Below are 5,445 nucleotides of genomic sequence, written 5' to 3' on the forward strand. Positions count from 1 at the left end.
AGATGGAGCCATACTTGAATGAAATCAACAGAATAACAAGAAGAAAATGAAAAGGGAGAGGCATATATTAAGTTATTAGAACAAATATTAATACTGTACTAAAATTGATTGTTCAGTTGTTAGTGATCATGTTCATGATTTGGTAGTTAATCTCCACGACAAGATAGAGACTTCATTTTGGATGTTTTGTTATTCCAATATTTGTATTGGATACACATTTTCTTTTGATCTCTATTATTTGCTTTTGAATACACACTAAAATTAATTCTAAGTCTTTGACCATAAATGTTGTTTTTTTTTTATTACCTTTCGAGATTGAATGGTCAAGTTGAGGTCTTGAAAAATATGAACATTTTGTCTATGAATACTTGTTTCTTACTTTTCATTTGTTGAAGTACTTTTATTATGCAAAATAAAGAAAAATTGAGTAGCTCAAATCATTGTATGTCCTTCTATATGTCCTTTAATTTTGATATTTTTATACTAGCAAATTTTTTATTATTGTTTATGTTTCATGGCATCTGTTTTGATTGAGCATTATTTATTCAGAAATGTTAGATACATATTTATTATTATTGTTATTTTTTTATTAATTGTTTCTTTTTGTTTATGCATATTTCAGAAATGTCAACCAAATCTTCAATTAACACAGATAAGAAATCATTATCAATTGTTCATCCAAAATCAAACGAAATGTTTCAAGTAAGTTTTTTTTTTTGGTTTTTTACGTATTTAAAAGTTTTATCATCTGTAAATTTATCTATTTTTTAAAAAAAATTTGTTGCTATTAATACTTATTTCTATAATTAACATATCTTTTTCATTTTCATTTATTTGTGCAGTATTTAAACGAAGATAAATTACTTTTTGTGCATTCCAATATTCGAGCTCAATGCTATTGGAGTGATATTGGATGCATACAAAGTTTTCTCAGTAATGAAGAAGTACAACAACTAAAACAATCTTGCCTTGGGTTCATTCTAGATTTGGATTCATTGCTTGAACCATCGCATATGATATTGCATTCTCTTCTTCTACATGAGGATGGCAGCTCTAATGGGAATGAGCTTCATCTAAATTTTGGAGGTAACAAAACAAAATTTGGCATTGAAGAATTTGGAATTATAACAAGTTTAAATTGCAATGAAATTCATGTTGACATGGGGGTTAGTAATGATAATAATCGGTTACTTGTTAAATATTTTGGTGGAAAATCATCAATATCTAGAAATGAGTTCAAAGATTTCGTTAAATCTAGAAAGATAGATATTGATGCTGAGGATGCTGTGAAATTAGTGAAAGTATATATTGTGGAAAATATATTAGGTAGTAAAAGAGGAGATAGGTTAGTAGACAATTTTGTCTTGAGTTTAGAAGATGATGTTCAAAAGTTTGAGGCATATCCTTGGGGTCGCCGTTCTTTTAACGAAACTATAAAATATCTCACAAGCGCCCTAGATTCATCAAAGACAGGATATGAGCTATGTGGCTTCCCTATAGCCTTCCAAGTTTGGGGTTTTGAGGTTATTCCTTTGTTGGCCTCATCGTTTGCAATTCATGTTGGTTCAAAGTTCCCCAGAATTTTGAATTGGAAGACTGGGAAGAAGAGTTGTCATTTAAAGACAATTTGGAATAAAGTTTTTAAAAAATCAAAGGTAAAAAATTTGTTTTTATTTCTTATTGTTTTTAACTTTCTCTCTTATTTTTTAGAATTGTTTTATTAATTTTTTTATTTTTTTTATGTATAGGTTTATGCTCCTTTAAACTTTTCTAATGATGAAAGAAATTCATTTCATCATGCTATGCTTTGTGTCTCTTCAACTTCTAAAAGAGGGAGAGAAGAAGATTATCATAATTCAAAAACCAAAAAGACAAAAAGTTATAGCTCAAATAGTTCTAATGAAGAAATTATTTCTTTGTTGAAGGTTCATTTTTTTTGTCTAGTTTGCATTTTGAAAATATATTGTTTGCAATTTCTTATATATTTTTAGTTTTTTCTGTGTTATTTATTATATATTTTTGCCTTTCTCAGGAAATGAAAGAAGATAATATTTCTCTGTTTAAGGTTCGTTTTTTATTGTTTCCAACTTTTGTCCTTGTTTTTGTTTTTTGTCTAGTTTGCATTTTGAAAATATGTTGTTTACAATTTCTTATATATTTTAGTTTTTCCTGTGTTGTTCATTATATATTTTTGCCCTTCTAATTTTTTTCAGGAAATGAAAGAAGAAAATATTTCTTTGTTGAAGGTTTGTTTTTTACTGTTTTCCAGCTTATGTATTTGTTTTTGTTTTTTTGTATAGTTTGCATTTTCAAAATATGTTGTTTACAATTCCTTATATATTTTAGTTTTTCCTGTGTTGTTCATTATATATTTTTGCCTTTCTAATTTTTTTCAGGAAATGAAAAAAGAAAATATTTGTTTGTTGAAGGTTCGTTTTTTACTGTTTTCAGCTTATGTCTTTGTTTTTTTTTTTTGTATAGTTTTCATTTTGAAAATATGTTCTTTATAATTCCTTATATATTTTTGTTTTTTATGTCTTCTTCATTATATTTTTTTGCCCTTCTAATTTTTTTTCTTCAGGAAATAAAAAAAGATCATATTGTAATGAAAAAAGACATTGCTGATATGAAAACAAAGATGAATGACATTGAGGACGGAATGAAACGTTTCTTTGATTTTATGGAGGTTTTTATGAAGAAACATGATGCAAAGAAGGAAGTTCCTAGTGAAGGGCAAGGAGAAGGAGAAGAGGAGAAGGTGAAGAACAAAGATCAGAAGTCTTCTTCTCAAGAGGAGAAATTCTTATTTGAAGATGATTTGCATGAAAGTATGAATGACTTCAACACTGTAGAATGTGTTGCTCCTTTAGCAATTATCCCGGTATGATTTTTAATCTATCTTTGAATTGAAAAACCTTTTATTATTTTGTGTTTTATGTTTTTACAAAATGTTTGCTTATTTTTCTTAAGTTGTCTGTCTAATTCTTATTTTTAGGTTTCCAATGTTGAACCAATACAAAATGATCTTGAAGAATTTTCAACAAAGAAATTTGATATTGGCCATGACAAATATTTTGAGACCACTCCAACTTTTAATATTTTATCCCAATCATCAAATGACAATTATGAGGTTAAGAAAAAATACTCAAGAAAGAAAAGGGAAAGGAAACCAAGTAAATTTGTTTCTTCTCCATATACTCATAATTTGTCAGCAATTGTTTTTGGATTGTCCAATGAACGAAGTAAAAAGAAACAACATTTTGTTGGACGATTTCCTTTCGAGAGAGAATTTGATGATATGCCTTCAACGGAGTTGGAAGAAAGATTCATGTCATGGTACAAGCTTGGCCTTAAGAAGTATAGGTAAATTGGTTTACTTATTGAATATTTACGTTAATTATATTGTTTTATATATTAATACCATTGGTTTTTGTTTTGTTTTTTTAGGACTAAAAAATAACCCTTCCATCCATTTTATGCCACAATGCCTGGGTTTGTATATGGCGATCAATACATTAATTATAAGAAGTGGTTCTATGATCTATATGACAAGAATGGCCTCCTTGATGATAGTGTAAGATTAAATTTTTTTTTATCCTGTTTTATACTCTATGAAAAATTGTATTCTTTTTTATACTTTTTATGATTTTTTCTTGTCCTTTGTTTTTTCTTATTGCAGCATATTTCAATATCACTTTATTATTTGAGAAGGAAGGCTATTTGTCATACTTGCTTGCCTTCATTTCAAAACTGTACTACATCAGACTATATTTTTGATGCATTTTTTAGGCAAGTAACGGTTAGTGAAGAAGAAATAGAAAATTATAATTGGAATAAGGAAGTGATTATAATAGATAGAATATTTGGCAAATCAATGCCATGTGGGAAGTCATGGTTAGAAGTCGATTTTGTATATCTGCCATTTTTGATTTTAGGTGAAACTCACCTAAATCATTGGTGCTTAGGTGTTCTTGACATTGATAAAAGAAAAATCTGTATTTATGATTCTTACTACCAAGATGGTGAAGAAAGCGTAAGAAATCATGTAAAGAAATATTGCCAACTTCTTCCGTATATTTTCGACTTCTTACGTTTCCATGAAAAAAGAAAAGGATATACTTCAGGTTGTGAGGAGTTCGAGTATTCATGGGTACAATGTCCAGATCAAGTTAATATGTAAGTTTTAAATTATAAATTACTTTTATTATTTGTGGTTTTTATTTATAATTAAAAATCTTCTGATATGATTTTATTTTTTATGTTTGCAGGACTGATTGTGGGATTTATCTCATAAAGTTCGTTGAATTACTGATGGCAGGGAAATCAGTTTTTGAAATTGGACCAGATAATGCATTTTCTATGCGGAAGAAAATGGCAATAGAATTGTGGATTCATGGTAACATCAAGCACATGAATGAAGGATATGAAACTCCCACTAATGATGTATGCATACATTAATTATAGAAATGCACCATTGGTTTTAATTTCAAAGATTATAGACTTTAGAGTTTTTCATTTTGCTAAAACTTAGAGCTTTGTAATTTCAAAATGTAAATAAACAAAACAAAAAATTCTTATAGTAATTCAATGGAAATTTTTGCCTATTTATCTTTCATTGAAAAGTATAATTGCTGTTTATTAATTGTTTCTGAAAAAATATAAATATCTATTATAATTAAAGTATAATGTTTGAAATTTAAACCACTTGACAAAAAGTGTTGAACCCCACGGCTAAATGGCATCAAATTTTGAAGCACAAGGCTAAATAACATCAAATTTAATCCAAGATTTATAATTTTTTATCAATTAAGCTCCTTTTGTAATCCAAGTATCTTTTAACCACACTGTTTTTCATTTAAACCCCTAAGCTTTAAGTTTAAACCACCTTTGCCTAAAAATGTTGAAACACAAGGCTAAATGGCTTCAAATTTTGAACCATAATTTATAAAAAAAAAAAATTCCATTAAGCTCTAATTATAATTCAAGTCTATTTTAAACCACAATGTCTTAAATTTAAACCAGTAAGCTTTAAATTGAAACCCCTAAGCTTTAAATTTAAACCACATGCTTAAAATTTTAAACCGCAAGCCTTAAATGACTTAAACTACGAACCATTAATCTTAAATAGCAATTAAAATTTAATCCACAGGGTTTAAGTTTTAATCCTTTAGGCTTAAATCATAATTATTATAATCTAATTAACCATTTCATTCAAAGTTTAAATCCTTAGCCTTTAAATTTAAGTAAATAGGCTTAAATTTTAATCCAAGTTTCATTATTTGTCAAAATTTTAGAGCTCATGTTCTGATTGGCAATGAAAAAAAAAATTATATTTAATAGAAGTTATATGCTCTGTGCGCCGCGGCCCTAATAAAATACAGCCGCGGCGCACAGAGAAAACACGATCCAATCTTTCTTTTTTTCCCTGGGCACCGCGGCCCTATT

Source organism: Humulus lupulus, chromosome 8, assembly GCF_963169125.1.
Source record: "Humulus lupulus chromosome 8, drHumLupu1.1, whole genome shotgun sequence".
Taxonomy (NCBI): Eukaryota; Viridiplantae; Streptophyta; class Magnoliopsida; order Rosales; family Cannabaceae; genus Humulus; species Humulus lupulus.